Genomic DNA, 26,074 nt, shown 5'->3' on the forward strand with positions numbered 1-26,074 from the left:
GTTTACTGCATTTGATTGTCCTGCGAAAACAATTTGTGCTTTCAGGTATACCAGATTCTCATTATAACTGGGTTTATGCAGCATGGGCTGTGGGGCCTCTGCCTTTGTGAACATGTCTTAAAAAGTTGCCCCAGTAACTAATAAACCTGATGCCTTCAGCCCATAGGGATCTCTTTCATCCCTGTATTCTTATAAAACTTATTAACAATTAACTCATAATCTTAACCTTTGTTTTCCTTTGGAATTTATTTTTGGTAAATTCATTTCTTTGTCTTCACTGATTAATGGCTTAGTTAGAACAATGACACTGCAAACTTTGTGCACATGTGTGTGTTTTCTGGACACCAACCCAGTGCTTGGCACATATTATATCTGCTATTAATATTTTTGTTGAATGAACCAACTTCCTTTGGATGGACATGTGATAGCCACTTCTGTGTGATGCAGTCTTCTCTCCAGGGGGAGTAAAACAATATTTTTATATGTGAAGATAATAAATGATCAGATCTGAATACTTCTTGATCTGTTGAATCATAGTGAGTGAAAGAAGGAACAAAGCTGTTGAGCCATAAAAATTAAAAATAAAAAATTATCTCTCCTAAGAAATTGAATTATAAAGGATGTGTTGCTTAGTTATAAGGGCCATAATTAGAATTTATGATGGTGATATCTTATTATTTATAAGAAGAATAAATATATTACTGATAGAAAGTTCTATGCAAAGATTGTTCCAACCAATATTGCTTAAAGGACTTTCTAGAGTACAGAAATTAGGTTAAATTCACAAAGGAAGCAGCCCATGCTTGTTCTCCAGTTATTTCTCTGGATTTTTTAAACACTATTTTCTTCTTGGTCCATTATGACTCAGGGTCATCAAAAAGAAATCAACCATGACTTGAATTTCTGAGAAATAAGTCACACTATTTCTTATCAATTTCTAGGATAACCTGAAGCAATGACTCAAATGCTTCTTTAAGGCTATCATATGTAATAACAAGTGAGTAAATCAATAATAAGATGGATATTCATTTACAGACCTAAGGAAATTTCCTAGAGTAGTAACAACATCTTGATATGAATAAATATTAGTTCGACGGAAATATTTTTAATAAATGTTCATCTGTGTTCTGAAACATTATGACAGATGATAGAATATTAATCTCTTTTCAGAGCACCTATTTTCCTTTAGGTGTTCTTGCTGATATTTACTTTTCTGGAAAATGGATTGCATTACTAGTCCCAGTTCTTAGCCATCAGCCGCCCCCTGCCCTGCCGCCCCAGAACCATGCCCTTGGACATGTAACTTTATAATTGCTTTCTGCTCTGACTTTGGGCTCAGCAGTGTGACTCACACTGGCAAATGTGATGTTGGCAAATGTGACGTTCACAGATGTATGAAAACCATTTGTGCAGTCGCGCTTGCTCTTAGAGTTGCTCTCTGACACTGCCATGAAGAAGTTTATACCCAGGCTTACCTGCCAGAGAAGGAAACAAATGAAGCAGAACTGAGAGTTGTCCCAACCAGGGCCATCTTAGTTCAGCCATCAGCATATCCACCTGTATATGCATGAGCATGTTTAGTCAAGACCAGCAGAACCCTGCAGTCAACCCACAAAAGTGTATGCTAAATAGCTGCCTATTGTTTTAAGCCATTATATGTTGGGGCAGTGTGTTACATGGCATTGATATGACAACACATGACTAATATACCTTGATTTTTCAATATTCAAATATGTAATTGTTGCTTATTAATTACAAGTATAGGACCATATGGACATGAATAGTAATTCCTAAAATATGTCCATGCCTTTTTTTCTACAGATATGGCATCAAATTGAATTTAAAATACAATGGATTTTTTCCTCCAAAATTCTGAGAAAGTTCAAACTATGGTCTCTTTATTTTTTCCCATTAAAAAGAAAATTGAGCAACTATAAAAGAATCCACCTGGCCTATATCAGGAATTTTCTAGAATTATATAACATGTTTCTAACTGATAATCTGACAACAGGTTTTAGTAATGCTGTAGAAGGCAGTCTCCTCAGCTACATGGAATAGAGAATAAAGTAGAACAATAAATGTGTATTATTTTTCATTATTCTGTGGGTTTACTAGGCACATCTTCTCTGAGGTAGCTCAATGGAAGCTTAATAGCCCAAAATAGCTTTACTTACATGTCTGGGGCCTCAGTGAGGATAACTGAGACCTTCTTTAAAAAAGACTTTTATTCTACAGCAGACTGGACTGAGCTTTTTCACATGGTAGTAGAAGAAGTCCCAGCAGCAAAAGAGGTAAGCCCCCTTGGGCAAAACCTTTTCAAACTCCCTCTAGTATCTCATGTATTATTGTCCCATTGGCCAAAGCCAAAATCTATATGGGGTGAGAGTTCTTATAAGGGCATTGTTACAAAGAAAATAATTATGGCAGCCATTTTACAGTCTTCCTCTTGTGTCGCATTTATATCTTCTTGATGGGTGGCCAGAATCCTTACGTGCCCATCCTTATAAGCTATTCAATGAGTCCTATAAGCTAGCCCATGGAAGGCAATTCCACCCTTTTAAAATATAGTTTAAAAATATAGACGAACAGATCAGAAAGCTGCCACTGAAAGGATAGTGTGCTACTCACAGTTCCCAAAGGAGGGGGCACACTACATCAGAGGGAGCCATAGCAGGAAGCACCAGGATCAGCCAAGAGAAACAGAAAGTGAGGAGAAAATGTAGGCAAGAGCCCTTCTTGGGTTTCCACTGGAATGAATGGGCAAAACAGGGTAAGCAGGCTTGGAATTGGTTGGATCAGCAGACTCTGGGGTGCAGGGGCTGGCCCTGGGTAATTAGGGCAGGGAGTCCAAGAGCCTACTAGAAAAGTAAGGGGATGGATTTGGGATTGTTTTACAGACAAGACTTGAATTGATATTCTAGGAATTCTTAGTCCTGCGAGGAGCAGTCCCATCAACGTAAGCAGACCCCAGATTTCAAAGCATCAGAAATACAAAGAATAGAAAAATGTGATTAATTCAACCTCTACTTCACAATTAGCTTTCTTAGGCAATAATACATCATGCTTCTAAGAAAAGAAAGTTTGAGGAGTCTGAACCTTATATCATAAAATCATGTAAATTGACCCTACTGATAATACAATGCCCACAACTTCCTCAATGTATTTTTAAAGGATTTTCCAGTCATTTCTGAGGTTTATAGCAGTAACCTCTTGCTATTCTGTCCCCTTTCTAGGATTTTCTTTCCAATGCTCAACATTAATATAGGACCATCTTAGCATTTTGCTGAGTGCCTATTCTAAATGTGTGTGAAAAATGTAGCCATGCTCTCTGAATTTCTTTAGGGGAAGCAATTGGAGATAAATAGAAGGTAGTGTCAACCTAATGCACTTTAACAATGATTTATTGATCACCTACTAGGTACCAAGCACTATGATGGGTGCTGGAGGATTTTAACCAAGTGCCATTCATGCACTCAAGGGGCTCATAGTTCAGTGAACATGAATTATACAAAAACAAATGATTAAGATACAGTTAGAAATCAGTTCTCTTGAACTGAGTCATAGACAACTTCTGAGAAGAGATCCTGGAAGGACTTCATGGATGAGTATGACACCTGACTGTAGGTAGCATTTCAGGCAGAGCGACTATGTATGCAAAGGCACAAAGGTGGAAATTAACATGTCATAAGGAAGTGCAAACACTTCTGTATGACCAGAACCTGGGATACCTGTGAAAAAATGGTGAGGGATGAGGTGAAGCAGGAAGTATTTCAAGATCAAGGAGGATATTAAATGTTATACTAAGGAGTTGGTGTTTTATTCCACCAATAATAAGGAACAATTTATAGGTTTTAAGTGGAGAAATAATATGAACAACCTGCATTTTTAAAAGATCATTTGGGCTCTCCTGTGGAGGACCATAAGCTTTTAGAGGATAGGGATGCTATCTGTCTTTTTTTGTTTCTATACTCTAACACATAAAAGGGCTGATTCATGGTAGGTATTTATGTGGCAGAGACCATCTTGCTAATTTAGTGTTCCATATGCTTCCCTATATTTTCCGTTTCTCCTTGCAGTTGAATTGGACCCTTGAGACTAGATCTGGCCAATGGCTATAGGCAGAAGTACGTCGGTTACTGTTTGGATATGGATGTAAAGATGGGAGATGAGTTTCTCAATATCTAGGATGACTCAAATCTTGCTTGAGTGGTTTGGAAATGATTTTAAGAAATAAGTTTGGGAAGAAAAATAATTCGTTCAATTTTGAATATACTGCCTTTGAGATGAAGTTTTAATTGGGACAGAGCTAATTCTACAATGTATGATACAGACAGCAATCCCTATGGACAATCAGGAAGAAAAAACGTTAAAATGTAGTGCTTTATAGATCTGATAGAATGACCCACTATCAAGGTTTTCCCATCCAAGATTTGAGGGGTTTCCCAGGATGCAGGAGGGACTTTTAGCGCTCAACCCAAGAGAGCTCCCAGGCAAATCAGGATGGTTGGCCCTCCAGGTCTGCAAAGAATAGCTATTGAGTTTTTTTCCTCTGACCTCAGAAATTTGGACCGGAAAGATCTGGACTCCTTTTCTTCAAACTTCTCGTATCTCAACTACCACTCAGTTGTGTTTATAGTGAATCCTGATGTACCAGAGTAGGGAAGAAAGTGTGGCTTACTGCTGTAAGCCAGTATTGTACTGAAACCAACTCACACCAACTCTCGAGAGCTAATTGTGCTCATTTCTTCCTAATTCCACATCTATGAGTCATGCTAATGGATTGAAATTAGCCATGGTGGAAGAATTTACATGGTGGAAACCAGCAATACTATAAATCAAGGCTCCTGTTCCTCACACTTAATCCCAAAGATGGTTTTAAAACATTTACCAACACAACAGTAATGTGAACTGACTTGAAAAAGTTTGGCCAATATTATACTGTGGGGAAAGTCTAGTGTAGATGTAATTGATGCACCATCCCATCCTCTTATTTATAAGGGCAGTGCATCTATCTCCTAGATGCTATGTATGTTGGCTGCTAACAATTCATAGCCAGCCACCCCTTTCTGTGAATTGTCCTCAGCTGACAGGAGCTGCCTTGCCTGGAAATGCCTGGGAAGTAATATCCTACATCCACTGGTGGCCTCTAGCCAATGACTGAATAATAGAGTGCAGTCTAAGTTACCTTTGATACATTTTATCTCCGGTTGGGACAATACTGTGGCACCATGCATACTTCAGAACTGCCTTTGGGATCATACTGAGACTAGTCTCCAGCTGAAACCACATCCCTTCCCACGGGCTTCTCCTTCCTTATCTTGCTTCCTTTATTCCCTTATATGTTTCCCCAGGAGCCTCTCTCAGTAAGTCAATCCCTGGTTTAAGAATCACCGTCTTAGACTTTACTTTTAGGGAACATGAGCTAACAGATCCAGCAATGGAGAATTTTCATGGCATGAACATATGATCTTTAGTGTATTTCATGTACAAACCAACAAACCATTGAGAAAACTTTATGATCTTCATACTTCCTTTGAGCAAAGAGAATCCCTTTGATTATTGAGCTTGCCGGAATACCATGATATAGTTCTCTCCTGTTACCTTCTGCATATCTAGTAGTAACCTCGAAATGCTTTCAAGGGGAGTTTTCAATTTTGCTTTTTGAACTTTGGATATTCCTTTATTTAACTAAGTTGGTGAGAAGGAGAAATGAAATTCCAGTGTATTAACATGACATTTAAGGTAGAGAAATTTAGTGGCAGTAGGCAATCATGTGGAGCAGCCATTTATGGCTGAATTATACCATTTGTAGCTACTTAACATTCTGAACCATTCCTCTCTGTCTGGAAAAATCATAAAAAGGGGTCCGTCAGCACTCTGAGTCACTGCTAAAAAGCTTATGCATCCTCACACCTGCATTTAAATGAGTGTTTCCGGGGCACAAATATAAGAACCTTAGAGAAATGAAATGAAGCACTCTCTCAGAAAAAAACAATATTGAGTTCCATCTGCATTTGTAAATTGACTACCAGAAAAACACTTCTGGAATTAATTTATTAATAACAATAATTTTGAATAACTTTTTTTATTTCCCGTCTTTTAAAAAAGATTTTATTTATTTATTCATGACAGGCAGAGAGAGAGAGAGAGAGAGAGGCAGAGACACAGGCAGAGGGAGAAGCAGGCTCCATGCAGGGAGCCCGACGGGGGACTTGATCCCGGGACTCCAGGACCACACCCTGGGCTAAAGGCCGCACTAAACCGCTGAGCCGCCAGGGCTGCCCTACTTCCCGTCTTTTAAAATGAGGAAAGATCATACATGAAGGGTTATAATCAAGGCAAAATATTTGATGATATCTAAAATGTGAAGGAATAGTAACTGGTTGTCTTACACCAAGTAGGAATTCTATAAATATGTGGTGAATGCATAAATTATATCAACAATGGGATTTAGATCCAAAATTGTGAATACCTCATCTTTAGTTTCTCTTTTCTTAAATGTTACTTTTTATTAAGGTATAACTTACATTAAGTACAGTGAGCAAATCTTAGGTGTACATCTTGATAAATTTATAGACACACACACAAACACAAACACACATGCACACACAGTCACCACCAGTACTGAAATAGAGCATTTCTAATACCCTAGAAAGCTTCTTCAATTACCTCCCAACCTAAAGGTAACATTTGTATCTAGATATCTCTCAAATTCCAGAGGTAAGACTCTGTGAATATTTGAGAGCCAGTGCCTCCATGATGTCATGTGAGTTGGGTCATAAGGCAAGGAGAGGTTCCATTACCACATCTCCAGTTCACAGATAGCTCAGAAAATGTCACAGTTTGGCTCATCCTTAGACCAGCCTCTTGCAGAATAGTTCAAGATGAGGTGGTGTTGGGGAGAACTACAAGCCCTTGGCATGATGCTCTACAGAAATTTTACTCCATTAATACTGAGCAGTTTCTAGTTCCCAATATTACATTGGTTCATGTCTCTCTGCCTTTCATCATATTATTACCATTTTTTTCGAACTGCCAAGTTCTTGCCTGTCTTGACCTGGATGCCTTTTTCCTTCAAGTCTAAGCTGAGTTGTCACAACCTAGAATACCAAGTTAAGTCCTTCTCTCCTGAGTCTCATGTTATTGTGCTTCCTCAGTATTATTTCTGCTGTTTCCTAAATTTGAGGCGATCCTTGCTCCTTACTAGCTCCAAGTATCCTAGTACATTCATTCTTTAAATCCAAATGTGGATACTGCCTCTAAGTAATCTTTCCAGCTCCTCTCTGATAAAGCTTACTGTTTCCTCTCTATACAAATCTGAGTTTGTTAATACCTCTTCATGGTTTTTACATTTTATCTGTCCTAGTAGATTGTGGAAAATCCTTGGGAAGAGACATCGTGTCTTATTCAACATTGGATTATGGCCCACTCTAGTACCCAGCTCACTACCCCCAAATGCAATAAATGTTCACTGAATGCATTCAGGCAGACCTGAGTGAATAAGCAGGACTCATGGATTAATCACATCAGTTAACAGGGTCAAAGACGTTTTATTATATTGGCTCCATTACCTGACTTTTGAGAAGGCAATATGACCTACAGGGTTAACATACCCTTGATATCACAAAGTCTGTGTGTGTCTCAAGAATCATCTTTCTGGATCACTTCACCAAATCTAGCCATTGGCTTTTGTTCCAGGCACATTTTTCACAAAGAAATGAAGTTGTTATGTGGCGGTAGCAGATTTATTGTCAACACCATTAAGGAGTACAGACAAACAAGTTTGCATTTAAATGCAGGTACTGGGCCAGTGGCTAGGCCAGGCTTGCTAATTAGATCACTCCCTTAATGGCCTTGTAAAGTCTGATATTCACAATTACAAATCCCAACATGCCATAGACCTTAGTGGTCAGTCACAAATAGGAAAAACTTGGAGTATTAAATTTTCAAATCCAAAGGCTATCTTTTGCATATTTTCTGCAAAATTTGATTTGATGTAAATTAGGTTAGGAACAATTTAAGTTCCTAGATGTATGCCATAGTCTATAAGAGTAGTGCTGCTCTCAATCCCTCTATACCTTTATGTTTGGGCTCACAAATTTTGATTTTAAAATCCAGAAATGTGAAATTAACTCAAAAGTCTGGGCTATAAAAACTGGAATCCTCATATAAATACATTGTGAAATCTTTGAGATATAGATCCCCAGCATTAGATGGTAGGTCTTAGTTTAAGAGCACATAAAAGGGTAGAGCTTTTGGTATAAGTTATGTAATGATGATATTTTTATTAAATTTTCAAGTCTAAAAATATATTTTACTAGTTGAAAGTATTCTTACCTACCGAAAGTGGTATATAATTTGTAAAATTGTGCCAAAATTTTGAGAACAAAAAATGAGCTCCTTTCTTTGCTACTCTGGAGGACTTATGCCAGAACTATCAAATATAAAAACAGCTTAGAACTCAAGAAGGGGAATGATGAAAGATTCACTCAGCTTTCAGCAGTACTAATAAAGAATTCTCTCAAGGCTTATACTAAATGACTTGGGTTATTATTAATTAGTAGGAATAAAACAATTATCAGATCATGTACAGCACTGTTCTTAATGTGGCCTGCCTAGGGACTCTTTTAGGAGGATACATGGCAATTTCACTCTTTGCTTTCTTATATAATAATATTATAATGACCCAAACAAGGGGAAATTCTAACAAGAGTGTATACCAACCCATCCAGGAGAGGCCTCTATGGCATTCCAAGGAGTTAAGGAAAAACCAGAAAGCAGATGTGAAAGCAGAGCCATTCCTTATTGTAGACATCTTGGGTCTTTTGTTTTCTTATTTTCTAATTTTTCACCTATTTTCAAGGACACTTGCATTCATCCTGCAAGTCACAAGGGGAAGAAATAGCACTGTTATACACTTGTCACCATGGTGTCCCAGCCTTTAAGGCTCTTACCTGAGATTATTAATTTTTCAAATTAGTGTAGGTTTAATAGGAACTTTATGGTTATTGGTGTTTTTTGGTTTGAGATTTTTTTTTTCTGAAAGAGGGATATCTTTATAACGAAAAGTACCAGTAATTTTGCAAAATTGATTATATTAGCCAAAAATTTATCAAGTAATTTTATATACCAGGAATTTTGGTGGGCTTTGCATGGCCTCTTGACAACCATTTTGGAAAGGTTCTATTGTTATAAGTAAAGACGGGTTTACCCAAAGTGACAGTGTCTCCAAGGGGCAGACCTTACATTCAAGCACAGTTCTATATTATTTCAGAACGTTACCTTATACCCTTCATTTAGTTTTCCAAATTTGACTGAAAATAAACCTCTCTTGAGCAACTTGTTTACTTCCTGAAAATGTGAATTAGGTAGTCTGAACTGGAACTCGGGAATCTAAATTTTAACTTTTGTCTGTCGCTGGTGTTCCAAGGATCCTCTACCATACTACAATATATTGCCTTAGGTCAGAGCTTCTAAGATATTCAGGAGCATATGAGTCACCTGGAGATCTTGTTAAAAATGCAGATGCCAGGGCACCTGGGTGGCTTAGTGGTTAAGGATTTGCCTTCAGCTAAGGTCAGCATCCCAGAGTCCTGGGGTCAGCCCTATATCTGGCTCCCTGCACAGCGGGGAGCCTGCTTCTCTCTCTGCCCTTCCCTTCTGCTCATGTGCTCTCTCCCTGTCTCTTTCTTTCTTTCTTTCCTCTCTCAAATAAATAAATAAAGTCTCTTTTTTTAAATGCAGATTCTGTTTGAGTAGGTCAGGCCTGGGCCTAAGATTCTGCATCCCTGTTTGGATCCCAGTGCTGCCAGACCATCCAATGCTGCTGGTCCACAGACCACACTTTTTTTTTTTTTTTTTTTTCACAGACCACACTTTGCATCACAACTTGGTGCCTGCCTACTAAGTTAAACTTTCTGAGAACACTGTTGAGTCTACTCAGGATAGTGTCCTCTTGTACATTGACTTGTAAAAATCCCCTAGTATGATTTTGAGGCAACAAACAAAAAAATACCACTTTTTAAACAATAACATTAATCAGTGCCTAGTGCTTTAAATGAATTTATAGCTGGAACACCAAATATGTTACCTCTTTTAGAAATAAAACGTTTAACCTAGCGTGTCTTGTATCCATCAGACACTAAGGCCACATCTGATTCCTAGCGCATTCCTAGAAAACAGAGTTCCTCACCCAATCAGGTTCTTCTTTTTTTAAAAAAAATATTTTATTTATTTATTCATGACAGACAGAGAGGTGGAGACACAGGCAGAGGGAAAAGCAGGCCCCATTCCATGTAGGGAGCCTGACCTGGGACTCGATCCCAAGTCTCCAGGACCACACCCTGGGCTGAAGGCAGCGCTAAACCGCTGAGCCACCCGGGCTGCCCTCAATCAGATTCTTAAAAGGCATTTCTTAAAGGAATAACTTTTTACCTTAACTTTCTACTTGTCTTAAAGTTGGGTCTTACATTTTATATCTCATACCTAGGTCTAGAACCTAGGTATTTTTTTTAAAGATGTGTCTGTGAATTTTCATTCAAGAGTATATATTGACCTGTTAGGTTCAACTAAAGACACAGGTTTTTTTTAAGGCAACTAATAAGCCTGTCCAACAAACAAGGAGAAAAAGACTTTTGATGAGACTAAACCTAACCTAAACATACCAAACAATTGAAAACTGAGTTGGATTTTAATTCACTTCCTAGACCTTTGATGCACAATGTGAAGTTGTTTATCACCACGGATTTTAAAATAATAATGGTAATAATTTCAATATTTTTATTTTTTATTTTTTTTTAAATTTATTTATTTATTTATTTATGATAGTCACAGAGGGAGAGAGAGAGGCGCAGAGACATAGGCAGAGGGAGAAGCAGGCTCCATGCACCGGGAGCCCGACGTGGGATTCGATCCCGGGTCTCCAGGATCGCGCCCTGGGCCAAAGGCAGGCGCCAAACCGCTGCGCCACCCAGGGATCCCCAATATTTTTATTTTTTATAATTTTGTTTATTTATTCACAATAGACACGGAGAGAGAGAGAGACAGAGACACACACAGGCAGAGTGAGAAGCAGGCTCCATGCAGGGAGCCCGACAAGGAACTCGATCCCGGGTCTCCAGGATCATGCCCTCTGCCAAAGGCAGGCGCTTAAACCGCTGCTGCCCTCAATATTTTTAAAAAACAAAGAAGGAAACCTTACAAACTTAAGATGGCAAAAGCGCATTTTATTCAGGAACTACTGTGTTGGGGGAAAGGAGATCTCAGGGTAGAACCAGGATCCACTGTGGACATAGAAGGGACAAGAGGGAACGTACAGCCAAGCAGCAGGTACAGGCCAATGAATGGAAAATTGCCAGGAGGAAGCATCAGGGGTAGGCAGAATGCTGCCTAATCTGAGTTGACAGGAGTCTTGCCAAAGGCATGCCAGGGTGATGGGACAGCAAGGGGAGGGGATGAGCAATTTGATCAGATGTTGAGGGTGATCAATGACGGAGAATTTTTCTCTGAACTGACTTAGGAAGATGTTTGCTACAACTGGGTGAAACAGGCCAAGCAGGAAGTTGTCAAGGTCAAAGCCTACAGGGCTTGGATGAATCTGTCTAGTTAGGTCACTGAGGGCATCTTTTCAAAAGCTGTGTTAAAAGCTAATATTTACCAAGCAACTCCTTTGTACTAATATGTACTAATGACTGCGCTGAGCAGTAAGCCTCTGAAGTAAATGCACTCTGACCCCCCGTATGGATGAGGAAATGGAGAAATCCAACAACTGCCCACATTTCAATGGCCAATATGTGGCAAAGCCAGACTCACTGGGTCATCTATCCCTGAACTAGAATGCCTCCCAGCAAGTTTTCTATGTACCTGAGTAAAGGGGATGAATTAACATTTGCCATAAAGCTTTAAGACATTTCAAAAGTGCCAAGTTTGAATCATAAATTCATCGAAACCTCCTAATGTTACTGGGTGTGATCTCCCCTAGCTTTCAGAAAAGGCTTGTTGTGTTAGCACAGAAGCTGTTTGCCTTCCCAGTTATTTACCTCTCCCACCTTTCTTCCCTCTTCCCAACACTACTATGTCCACTACCAGCACCATTTCATCTCTTAGGACTGCACAAGTACCAGGCTTCAGGGGACCTGATGTTCATCTGATGTCATTTGATACATTTTTACATGGAGCACTATCTTTCCTAGCCTCAATTCAGATAACAATTAAATTTCTCTAATAAGACTAGTTTGGAAGCTGATCATAAGAAATGTGAGGTATAATTTTCCAATATCCATAAGAATGTTCTACATAAAGGACAGTGTTTGACACCAAGTTCTCTTTTTCTTTTCTTTTTTTTTTTTAACCAAACAAAGGCAAGGTGGATTCTTAGAAATCCCAGAAGAGGGCTCTTTTAACAGATCTTAAATTGCCTTAATTTAAAGCAAGTGCATAGAATACAAGATGATGTTTAAAGAGGTGTAACAGTATTAATTAAAATGGACTTATCGAAATGCCAGGGATATCATCACTTCTGAAAATTAAACATTGAATGCCAATGGCAAATTAACATGAATAGACTTATCTACCCCTGTCCAAATGTATTTTACCCACAAAATATGTAATACATGACAATTAACCAGAGGTTATGGATTCTAGCCGAAAGCCAGTCACATTCTCCAGAATTCTAATAGACCAATGCATTCAGGCTGAAGAATATTAATGGATTGCTGAAAGGGCAAGCAGAGTGAGTTTTCAAAGAAGTGTTCAAATTATGCTTAATTGTTATCTTCTTAATCTATTGTTCTTGTGATTTAGAAAACCTGTGTGCTGGTTAGACTAATTACAGTAGTGTCAAATATGTAGACCTTTCTTTAAAAAAAAAGAGTTTAATTTCTGTAGCTTATGAAAGAGAAGCCAAAAGCACAGTTAAGAGTTGATATCTTAGAGAACTCATCACTGTTTCTTCCCAAGCAATAGAATTTTTCTAAATATTTGCTCGATGGGGACCTGGGCTCAAAAGCAGTGTGAGCCTCTTTGTTAGTCATCTAATATCTAGCATTTTTTCCAGGGGTCCTCAGTACAACTTGCTTTCAAAAAGCCCTGACTATGTAAAACTCACTTTTAAAGTCTTATTGTATAGCAGGGCCATCTGCACTATCCTATATTCAAGACTCTGAAAGTATAGAAAATGAAGGAAGACCTATTGTCTGTGGAAATAGGATAAATACTCTAGCAAAAACAAATTTGATTTTTATCCAAGTTTAACTCCCTTAGTGCATGTGTTAAAGAAATGAAATGTTCCAGAATGCTTTGCTTTGCTTTTTTTTTTCTCTTCTTTTTTTTTTCTTGCTCACTGACTTAAACATACTATGAATGGAACCTATCACTAAAATTACATTTCAGAAATCCAGTGCCCCCCTTTTGTATATCTCCTCTAAATCTGTGGCTAAGCCCAATGTTTAAGGTTTTCAAAGTGGCTCCAAGCCAAAGTTGGTTTAACATTTGCATTTTCCCTCTAGTGTGGGACTCTGAGATGCAGTTCAAACAACCTTTTGGATAATCCCTACTGGTAGGTTTTAGCATCACCAGCTGGCTTCTAATGAACCATTTTCCACTCCTCAAAGAGAAGGGAGCCTTAAACATAGATTTGATGCTTGTCAGTTCAGCTGTTTCTGAATTCATAGATCAGTGGTTATCAAAGTGTGGTCCCTAGACCAGGAACAGTTTCAGCATTCTCTGGAATCTTGGAGAAAACGCAAACTATCAGGTCAATACCTCTGAGGTGGGGCCCAGCAATGTGTGTCTTAACAAGCCCTACCTGCGATTCAGATGCATAAGATTTGAGAACCACATTTGTAGATACTTGTTTCAAACTGATATTAGCCAATAATTTCACCATTTGGAATTAGTGCCTTTCATTTTAATGAGCTTTTATGTTGTACAAGTGAATGACCTCAATGGCTTAATGGGCACTGGGTTTATTGGGGTGTCAAAATGTTTTGGAACTGGATAGAAGGGATTGTAAAACATTGTGAATATACTAAATACCAGTGGATTCCTCACTCTAAAATACGATTAATTTTATGTAATGTGAATTTTACCATGAATTTTTTAAAAGTATAATGTAAATGACAGCACTCTAAAAATCAAATGCTGGGATCCCTGGGTGGCGCAGTGGTTTGGCGCCTGCCTTTGGCCCAGGGCGCAATCCTGGAGACCCGGGATCGAATCCCACGTCAGGCTCCCAGTGCATGGAGCCTGCTTCTCCCTCTGCCTGTGTCTCTGCCTCTCTCTCTCTGTATGACTATCGTAAATAAAAAAAAAAAAAAAAGAAAATCAAATGCCTTAGATAGGCCAGTCTAAAGCAATAAACCTATAGATTAAAAAATTCTCCAACCCCTAATCATTCATATTTTAAGTATATCCTAATTTTTTTCTAGACACAGGATGATCTGATACATTTAATTACACAATTACTAAGGTTTCCCAAGTATACATGGAAAATAGAGTAGCCATAATTCTGCGATTTGAATGCTAGTATGGAAAGTTTCTCACTAGAATTTCTTGATGTGTCAAACAATAGTTTCAACTACAAATAGACAAGGAAAATCATTATTCATTGCCTTCCATTGTTAGAATGAAGATTCTAAAAGAAGCAGAAAGCATAAAACCAGGTTTTTAAAATTAAACTTCACCACCGTTGTATTGCACAAACTCAAGATCAGTTCATAGTGTATTTCATAAGTAGTTTTATTCATAATGGAATATAACAAAGAATATTTTATAGAAAATATATTCTATAGATAGAATGTATTTTATAGTATGATCTGAGGATGTCCCCTACAGTTGTGCAACACAAAGGTCTTGGTTATTGTCCTTTGTGGGGAAAGGATCTATTTTATATTTGACATTTTCTTTCATGGTATTGACTTTCTATTCCAATATTGTATTAAAAAAAAAAACAAAAACCTGTGTGTTCATCCCAAAGCTTTTGTTGTTTACATTTAACTCTTTATTTGAAGATTATGATGATCTGTGAGATGGTAAAAATATCTAAAATAATTTCTCCAAATCATTAAAATATTATTTCATCGCCATTTATTGAACAATACAATGCCTTTTTCACCAACTTGGAAAAAAGGTTTATCAGACTAGGTGTGTGAAGTAGAGCAAGTTACCTCATTTCTGTGTACCTTAGTTTCCTCCTCTGAAAAAATGAAGATATAATACATTCCTCAACTGGTTAATATATGGGAAACATTTGAAAGGTGTCTAACAAAATAAACACTTGATTAGCAGTAAATCATTACTGCTACTACTAGTAGGATTTGTACTATTTAATTATTATTGCCCTCTCCAACTCAATATATTAGTATTCTTTTTAGGATATTTATATTTATATTCATAATGAGACGATCTATGTTGCTTGTGATTATGCCAACTTTCCCAGGATTTTTACAACACACAAAGTTCTATAGCTTTTTTATTTTTATCTTATTAAGTGTAAAATTTATCTTTACCATGATACATTGACAAAATTTCTTCCAAACCTTTATGAGCCCTCAACCTTTCTGGAAAACAAGACTTTGAAAACCATTTTAAAGTTTTCCTAGATTTTTTGACCTTTAAAAAAAAAAAAGTTCTTCTTTTGGATGTTTTGGTAAATGAGATTTTTTTAGAATGAATTACTGAGAAGATACCTGAAGGTAAAAACTAGGAAGAAAGGTGTTCTGACAGTTTGAGCCGGGGATGATGGTCCCCACTTTTAAATTCACCTCTTTCCCAGTTATCTATGGCTCATTAGATGGCAATATCATCTTTTCTGTTGGAAGATTTTCTGGGAGTCTTCCTTAGTTCTTTCCTTTTCCCAGCACCACCTATGACTATCGTCACATCCCATGCCTCGAAAAAGCCTTTTGGCTCCATGTCTAAATTACATCTATAATGCATGCACTTCCATCTCCATGGAGTCTTCATTTGTCCAACCACCATGAAATAGACTTTGAAATAGCTTCCTAATTGGCCTTGCTGCTTCAAAGTGAACTTCCAAAAATATAAATCAAGTTATGTCCCTTCCCTGAGTTAAACCCTCCCTACCCTACCTCCTTTCCTGTGTGTTCCAAATAGAAATCCAAACTCTATCCCTCAAGAGCCCATGGAGACTATGTGAAAATGGAAGCTTTTTTCTTGCCCAAGCCCACCTCATCACAGATCACTGTCCCTTCTCTTGCTGTGTTCCAGCCTCTCTGAACTTTGTTCCTTGAACGTGTCAATGCATCCCCATGTCAGAGCATTAGCTTGGCCTGGAACATTCTTCTCCAAATTTTTGTAACTCCTCTGTCCGTTATCTGGTTTTTGTTATAGGGGTCCCTCCCTAACTACTCTGTCTAAAGTTGTCCCTTTTCCCAATCCATTCACTATTTCACCTTCTCCCATTTTGTTTTCTTAGTAGCAAATATGAGGAAATATGAATATTCTTATCACATTCTGAAATTTTGTTTATTATAGTTATTTGTTTATTGCTCGTCTACAATGTAAGCATTATATGTGTTCTTCACATGTGCCTGGCACATATTTACCTTCATTAAATATACACTGAATGATGAATGAATGTAGCCAGGATGATTTTAAAAATGCATGGATTTAAGGGGCATTTGGGTGGTTCCGTTGGTTGAGCTTCCAGCTTTTGATTTCAGCTTAAATCATGATCTCATAGGTCATGGATTTGAGCCCCGAGTTGGGCACCATGCTCAGTGGGGAGTCTACTTGATATTCTTTCTAACTTACTCCCTCTGTCCCTCTCCTCTGTGCTTGCGTACATGCATTCTCTCTCTCTCAAATAAATAAATCTTTAAAAAATTAAAATTAAAAATGCATGCATGGATTTAAGAGATTGAAGACCGAGAATTGTTAAAATTAGAGGTAAAAATAATTAGAATATATGTATATCAAGCTATACAATTAAAAGTAATGCACTCTTTTCTCTTTAATGCATGTGTGTTTTCCCTAGATAAAGCTAGTCAGAGAGAGTGCAAAGCTTAAATCATATGCCTAACTCAAAAGCTTCTATTGTCACATAGTCTAGGACCTAATATCACATGCAAATTAAACATTTCTTTGAGAATGAGCTTTGGGATTTTGTAAAGATTTTGGGCTTTGTAAAGATTTTGGGCTCTACTGGTTGATAAACAAAATTGCTCTCTTTATTCAAGGTAGTAAATGGACCTTAAAATGAGCTGATAATCATCTCTGGCTTCAAAGAAAAGGGTATGCCCACTGGGCAAACTTGTTGCAGCTCCAAAAACACTTTATCATGCTCACCTAAATTAGAGTTTTACATTACCATGTGATATTTGTTAACTATCTGAATAAGAAACACTTTGTGTTATTGAGGAAATGATACTTAGATTTAAAGGGTGCTTTCTTGCATTGGACACTAATGCTTTTCATAAAACATTTCATAAAAGCATTTTATAAAAACACGAATATGAGTCAGTTGGCATAGTGACATGAACAGTGTAGAAACACAAATATTTTTTGAGTAAATAAATGAATGAATGAGGATAAAAACATAAAAATATTAAACGTAATTATTTAAGGTTCCAAACAAACCTTTATTTTATTTACAGATTTTAATTCAATTTTTACTTTATCATATCAGAAGACTGTAACAACTGTTGATAAATTGTACAGCAGAGATGGGCTGTGTAATTTAGTACTATTAGTGCCTAAAATGTTTAAGACATATAAATATTGTTACTCTAATCTTTTAAGTGGACCTTGAAAAACTGGCTCCAGCATTTCTGGGACTTCTGAGCTTACAGGAATTTATATACCTTTCTCTTATTCTCTGCCAAAATAAGACAAACTTTATGACTTGAAGGTATTCTTGCCCTCCCACCTTTCCCCCCACTTGGTTTCACTCATTCGCACAGCAGGCAGGTCAGTAGAGCAAAGACAGTATTGGCTACTGGGCATTAGGTGGCTGATTTTAGATGGATGTCTACTCTAACTGTACATTTTCTAAAGAAGCTGGCTCAAGCCTTTGCATTTGTGGCTGAGAGGATAAGAATGAGCCTATTAAACGTTTGGAAGCTCCCCAGCATTTGGAAGAAGTGAGTTAAAAATTAAAAGTTATTATGTTAAGCTAAATGTGTCCTTTAAAAGCCATGCATATTACAAATGCTGACTCAAATACATCTATCCAGTGAGCCTCTGCCATTTTAAGCATTTTCTTTCCCTTCAATTCACTACCTATCATTAGGCCAGGAAAACTCAATCACCAACCAAGAATAAAAATATTTTGAAGTTTTCTCCAAAAACACTGAAACCCATGATTCACTCATGTCTTCTGTGGACATAGAACAGCTCCTTTCACAGTGTGGTAAGGGTTCAAAAGTACTTTCGGGGACAGATGGATGAACATCTGTATTCATACATCAGTGAATTGACCCTTCTAAAGTGTACAGTTCTGTGGCTTTCTGTATATTTAGAGTTATGCAACCATCATCACTATATAATTTTAGAATATTTTCATCATTCTAAAAAGAAATCCTGTTCTCATTAATGATCACTCCTTGTCCTACCTCCTTCCAGACTCTGGTAGCCATTAATCTTCTTTTTGTCACTACAGACTTGACTATTCCAGACATTTCGTGTATATGGAATCATGCAATACATGGTATTTAATAACTGGTTTCTTTCACTTATAACATTTTCAAAATGCATTCATGCTGTAGCATGTAAGATTACTTCATGGCTTTTAATTACTCTATAGTATCCCATTGTAGAGATGTACACTAGTCCCCTCTTATCTGTAGTTCTGGGGGTTTCAATTACCCTCAGTTAACCATGATCCCGAGGCAGATGACTCTCCTAATTTACAGACAGGTCAGTAGTAGCCTAACACTATGTCACAATGCCAGTGTCATTCACCTTACTTTATCTCACATGTAAGCATTTTATAATCTCACATCATCACAAGATAAGTAAGATATCTTGAGAGAAAGAAGCCACATTCATATAGCTTTTTGTACATCATATTGTTATAATTATCCTATTTATTATTGTTATTAATTTCTTACTGCACCTAATTTATAAATTAAACTTTATCATAGATATGCACATATAGCAAAAAGCACAGTATATATAAGGTTCAGTACTATCCACGGTTTCAGGCGCCCACTTGGAACATATGTCTTGGAACACACCCCTGCAAATAAGGGGAATTACTGTACTACGTTTTGTTTATACATTCACCAGTTGGTGGACATTTGGCTTATTTCTACGTTTTGGCTGTTTTGAATGATAATCCTGTGAACTTCTACGTAAAAGCTTTTGTTTGGATGTTTTAATTTCTCTTGGGCATATAACTAGGAGTGGAGCTGCTGAGTCATATGATGACTCCATGTTTAACAATGTAAGGAACTGAAAACTTTCCCAAAGTGGCTGTACCATTTTACATTCCCAACAGCAGTGCATCTGATCAGTCTCTTACCATATAGAATTTGCGGATGTTTTCTCTCATTCTGTTAGTTGTCTTTTTACTTTCTTGATAGTGTCCTTTAAAGCACCAAGTTTTTAGTTTTGGTGAAATTTGATTTATCAATGTTTTCTTTTGTTGCATGTGTCTTGGTATCCAAGAAACCATTGCCTAACCCAAAGTCATGAAGATTTACACCTTTTCTTCCTCAAGATTTTTATAACTTTAGCTCTTCTATTTAGGTCTATGATTCATTTTTAATTATTTTTAATAGTGTGAGACTTGGGTCCAGCTTCATGATGATAATGGTAATAAGTTTCATTTGAAGCAAGTGTATTTTAATTTAAGAAGTTTGTCAGGATCCCTGGGTGGCTCAGCAGTTTAATGCCTGCCTTCAGCTGGGTGTGATCTTGGAGTCCTGGGATCAGGTCCCGTATCAGGCTCTCTGCATGGAGCCTGCTTCTCCCTCTGCCTGTGTCTCTGCCTCTTTCTCTGTGTGTGTGTCTCTCTCTCATGAATAAATAAATAAAATCTTTAAAAAAAAAGAAGTTTGTCAATTTAAAGGAAATATAAATAAATAAATGTCAAGCTATTAAGCATCTGGGAAATGTGCCATAATTTTTTTTCAGGCTTTCTAGAAACACCAATCAAGGTTGCATATTACTGAGCAAATTTTCACTTAAATTTTTACTTTCGTTGAGTTTACTTCAGTTTATATAGGGTAAGAATGAAATGCAGAAGTGAGATAGAGGTTGGCACCCATACACATGTATGTGACAAGCTCTATGTGAATGTAAAAATCTATTTAAAAATAAAAGCCTTTGTGTTTTCAAGGTTAAGAAAAGACATGCAAAAAAAAAAACCAGGCCCATTGGGGTCTATCTTCTTAATTTGGTTATAAAATACAGGGAAATACTTTGGTTTTGATAAAGTTAAGCATTAGTTTTAAAAATATATAAGATTAAAATTAAAAACACATCAGCATCTTTAACAAAGAGATCACCAAGAAAGGTTTCCACTGTAGTCAGTTCTTCCACAATAAGTGACCTAATTGTCAGCCTGCACTGACTATCTTAAAATGTTAGAAGACTCGATTAAGACTTTATTTTCATAGTAAAAAAATTATGAGTTTCTTAATACCAAAAAACATGATATCCACATGTTTTTCACTTCCAGGGATTGTAGAAACAAATTCTGCATGAAGGCTGGTGATATGAACTAGAAGAAATTTTGTAGGCCAAATACAGTTGATGGAGTTGTATTGACTAAGCGTGCAGGGAATACTTGATGGCTCTTTGATCAACTGTCTTAGTGTTCCTACTGCTGTTTTGAGAACATTTCCTTTGCACTATTCTTGTGTCTGCAAATTCTTAAAAGGTATGGTCATCTCAAAGTGTCCTCTGTTGAGAAACCAACCAGCTGTAGAGCTCACCCTTTTTAATTTCTTAAACACAATTAGGTGGCCTTCTTCAGTGCTCCAAAAGCACTTATCCTATTATACTCAAATGGTCTATGTATGTTTCTCCTTTACCAGATCATTAGAACTTTGAGAGCAACCGTTATACCTCATTTATAGATACAACCCTAGCATAGAGAATGGAAATAAAAGCATACAATATGATGAATGAATAAAAAAGATAGATACAAATGAAAGAAGTATTTTTATGGTATTTATAAGGTTCCCAGAATATTCATTTATGTCTAGGTGAATCAATTCTTGTACTAAAGTTCACTTAAGGAAGCATTCAGAGTTTTCCTGGGACTCTATGATATAAAGATCCAAAAGGCAATTTTGAAGAAGGCAGTCCTTAAGATGTCATCTGTGCCATTCGTTGGATGGGCAAGTAGGGCAAGAGCCATATATAAATGAGAGCTCTCATTTATGTCTGCATCTTCTCATCATCTTATTTGTCTAACAGCCTCTTCTCTACCATAACCTAGTGGAATTCCAGATGTTTCACCAGGAGGCCTCTTTACCCACTAGTTTAAACATCCATGAGGCATTGTATGTCCTGTGTTCCTTAGGTGGATTGGGTTACCTTGGACCCACTAAACTCCACAGATCTGTAGGTTACCACAGACCCTTCAGCCCCAGTTACTGACTAGGCCACATGTCCCAGTTTATTTGGGTCCCCATAGCTTCCCCTGTGTGCTAGGGGACTTTATCCTCCTTTTCCAGCAGAGCTTGATTACACAAAAGCAAAACTACCAACCTAAGTATGAAACACCACACTTCCCTTCTGTATGAAGGACATTTTTTGAGACAATCTAGAAAAAGTTACTGTCTGTAATGACTTTTCAGGAAGAGTTTTGGGTCCTAAATGGATGATCACATTTAAGTGTGTCTCCTATACATGATACAATTTAACATAAATGTCAAGTAGGAATGGATCTACTTGTGAGATGCATGGGTACAAGGCTATTTTTCTTGTTTTCTTTTTAACCATAAAGCAGTAGAGCTTGGAATTGAATGTTGCCTCTACTATATATATTAAATGTCTAAATGTGCATCTCTTTATTTCTCCAAAAGAACAAAAAGGGGGGGTGTGTGCCTGAGTGGCTCAGTTGGTTAAGCAACTGCCTCCAGCTCAGGTCTTGATCCCAGAGTCCTGATATCAAGACCAGTGTCTGGCTCTCTTCTCAGCAGGGAGCCTGCATCTCTCTCCCTCTGCTGCTCCCCCTACTTGTGCTCTCTCTCTCTCCCTCTGCTGCTCCCCCTACTTGTGCTCTCTCTCTCTCTCCCTCTGCTGCTCCCCCTACTTGTGCTCTCTCTCTCTCTCAAATAAATAAATAAAATATTTTTCAAAAATAAAGAAAAGAAAAAAGAAGACATTTAAAGGCTCTTCAAGGAGTGTTGAGTACTGCCCAATACTATGCTAGATTTGTAACTTCCCTATACATTATAGAGCTGTGTGTGTGCCACACCCATAGCCAAAACAGCAATTATGTAAAGTGACACCAGTGACCACCGTTAATTATGACATTTTTATTCAAGTGTTAGAATATGGCTATGGCAGAGCAATTCAAGGTCTCCTAAGAGTAATAAATTCAACAATGTACATTTGGATACTCACTTCAGGGACATTAGCTGTGCCCATTAAGCATACCTTTGAGTATAGTAATCTCACAAGGGGAGATTCAGAGGCTAGTAGCTGTCTCCTTTCTGTGCTGGTATATGACTTGCAGTCAATATAGGATTCTCTCATGATGCCGAGCAGTTGTAAATCCTCATCTATAGACTGTGAAGAAACTATTAGCACTCTCATTTTTTTAAAAAAGTGCTTGTTATTTTTTAAAATACTTTTTAATATTTATCTCAATATTGCAACAGAGTGTATTAGGAGTGCATGGTCTTGGGGCATCTGGGTGAGCTTAGTCTGTTAAGTGTCTACCTTCAGCTCAGGTTATGATCCCAGGGTCCTGGGGTTGAGCCCCACCCTCAACCCCACCCCTGCATCAAAGCACCCCTCTCTGCTTTGTCTTTGGTGGGGAGCCTGCTTCTCCCTCTTTCTCCTCCCCACCTCTTCTCATGCTCTCTTTTGCACTCTCTTGTGCTCACTCTCTCTTTCAAATAAATAAAATCTTTAAAAAAGGGAGTGTATAGTTTTTATAACAATTTACAAAGTACTAAAATGATGAAGACAAAATATATTCTTACCAAAACTGTGTAAATAAAAATATGTGTAAATGCATTTTTTACTGTCAAGATAGGGAAGACCTTTCTACAGATGACAATAAATCAGACAAAAATGATCTAAAATATTGATAGGTTTGAATATCAAAAACTTTTAAATTTCCAGAGAGAAAAAATACATTATGACAAACATTAAGGCAAGTGATACATTTGGAGAAATTATTACAAAATATTTACTAGGGGGACACCTGAGTGGCTCAGTGGTTGAGCATCTGCCTTTGGCTCAGGCCGTGATCCTGCATGGAGCCTGCTTCTCCCTCTACCTATATCTCTGTCCCTCTCTCTCTCTGTCTCCCATGAATAAATAAATAAAAATCTTAAAAAATATATATATTTACTAGGTAAAGTGTTAACAAAAAAATATTTTTATAAATTAATAAGAAAGAGAAATATCCTGATAAAATAGGAGGATGAACAAATAGTTCATACTATAAAAGACATGTGAATGCCAATAAACAAGAAGAGATGCTTACTGCCACTATTAATTTTTAAAACATAAATAAAAATAATAAAATATTATTTTAATAATCTGCTAAAGATGAAAAATTGTCAATAACTCATATTTGTGACCTCATACACTATTTGTGGGGCTGTAAATTAGTAACGCCTCTTTAGTGAGCACTGGGAATATCGACAAGTTACCTTCAGCCCCGCAATTCCAAGCCTGGGAATTTATCCCAATTAGATCATCAGTCGAGTACATGAAAGTACATGATAATATATTCACAGAGATGTTCATTGAAGCATTGCTTAGAATAGTAAAATCTGTGCAATGATGAGAAGTATATTAAATACATTATAAAATGATGTGTTAAATAAATTCCTACAATGAATACTGCAGAATCAATTAAAAGAGGAATATATGCCTGTGTCTATAAACACTTCATCAAACTATTGATAAATGTGCAAGTAACAAATATGTGATTTGAGCCTATTTATATAAAACCATGTGTGTGTGTAAAGAGACATGCTTAGAACTACACTATCTAAACACTAGAAATGAAAAAAAAAAACACTAGAAATGTTTAGAACTTAACTTGCCATTGACCTCATGTAGCTATTTAAATTTAAATTCCAGTAGATTAAAAATTCGGTTCTTTAACTGCACTAGCCACATTTCAAATATTCACTAGATACATGTGGCTAATGGCTATCATATTAAACAGTTTAATTACCATAGAAAGTTCCATTAGACAATGTTGGTCTGGAAAAATGTTCTATAACATATTTTTAGTAGTTGCTTCCAGCTGGTGGAATTTGGGGTTAATTTCATTTCATTATACTTCTCTAAATTACTTGAACTTTTTATGAGTATGTAATATCTTCATATTCAGAAGTTTCTTTTATCTGAAAAAAAAATCACCTATCATTCCACCACATAGAAATAAGACTGCTAGTTGTATTTCAAGTCTTTGCTCTCTATACTTATAGTTTCAAAGAATTAACACCACATGTACAAGGGTTCAGTGTCACTTTTATAGCTGATAATATGCATAAGTGTTGTATCCTATTCTTTAAAACTCCTCAAAACATCACTTTAAAAAGCTGCATATTCTAGTCCATTCTGTGTGCTTAAATGATTTTAGTTTTACATGTTGGCCTGAAAATACTACTAAAATATTTGAGAATTTTGCAAATCACTTGGATTTGGGGAAGCTAAGTTCATAAGGAAAGCAGTGATTCATAGTTTTTTCGTTATTTGTAGAGACCTCTCACAGATCACAATTTGATGATGCGTTTTTTTGTCCTAAATTACTATTCAAAACTGCTCTCATACAAGAGAACAGCCTTAGAAATCAATGCTTTTGATAAAGTACCTTTAAAACTCAAGTGCCCCTTCCACTACTGAATTTAACAATACACAGAATTTTTTGTTAATATTTCTGTCTCCTGTAGAGATTATCCAAAAGATGTCACTTCTCGTTAAGTCCCTTCAAAAGCTGTTCTTTAAATGTATATATTTCATTTGGCTTCCTTTGGCTATATTTTGATAAATATAAAATGACTTTAACATGGGAATAAAAGAAAAAAATGTTAGGGATTAAAGGACAATGACCTGAAATCCATGGAAGAGGAGAAAGTGTAACAAATCTACTTGACATGTTGACGTATTTAGCATCCTATCTAGAATAAAACTGGAATCAGAGTCTTTGTTTTCTGTAGCCACTCCCTGGTAGATAAGACCTTTGCAAACAGATTTATGATCAGGGAGTAGGAGTAGTCTCAAAGGCACCTCAGATTTAGTAGATTAAAAACCAAACTCATTATCATTCCATCTACTCCCCCTAAACCTGTCCCTCTTTCAGGCATCCCTGAGCCTCCTGACTACACATCGCCTCCATTTTCAGAATCTAATAGTTATTGCTGCTACCTGCATTTCTTCAACCCCAATACACGATCCAACAACACTTCAAGCTGATTTTTTACCTTTTCAACTCTGTCTAGTTGCACCACTATGCTACAAGTCCTTCTCTCCTAAAATGCTGCAGGTGCCGACCCTCCAATCTTTCTCCACATTCTAGTAAATCACATACTGTCTTTCCTCTGCTTTAAACCATTCCTCTCTCTTGCTCAAGGGTTTAGAACTCCTTAACAAGGAGAGACATATTTCCTAGTATAGTCTGGTCCCCTGTCTATAGAGGGATCGCCCTCTGGTTCATTTCACCTAGGCTCTCTTACTCACTTGGAACTTTGCTGCTCTTTCTCCTGCCACAAATCATTTGCATGTGCCATTTCTCTGCCTGAAGTGCTTCTTACTACACCTCCTACCCATGATTAAGACTCTTTCCCATTTTTCAGATTTCAGTTGATCTAATACTTTTTTAGGGAAGCCCTCACTTATTCCATTATATATATTAGGTTCACCTACTAAACCTCTTACATTTATTTACAGACTCTGACTAATGCTTTGT

At 37.1% G+C, this 26,074-nt stretch overlaps 1 protein-coding gene across 3 annotated transcripts in view; it reads left to right on the plus strand.

The window, feature by feature from the left end:
- PLCB1 (phospholipase C beta 1) overlaps positions 1-26,074 on the plus strand; it is a 673,777-nt gene that overhangs the window by 391,657 nt on the left and 256,046 nt on the right. The window lies entirely within an intron of this gene.

The sequence above is a fragment of the Nyctereutes procyonoides genome, unplaced genomic scaffold, assembly GCF_905146905.1.
Source record: "Nyctereutes procyonoides isolate TBG_1078 unplaced genomic scaffold, NYPRO_anot_genome, whole genome shotgun sequence".
Taxonomy (NCBI): domain Eukaryota; kingdom Metazoa; phylum Chordata; class Mammalia; order Carnivora; family Canidae; genus Nyctereutes; species Nyctereutes procyonoides.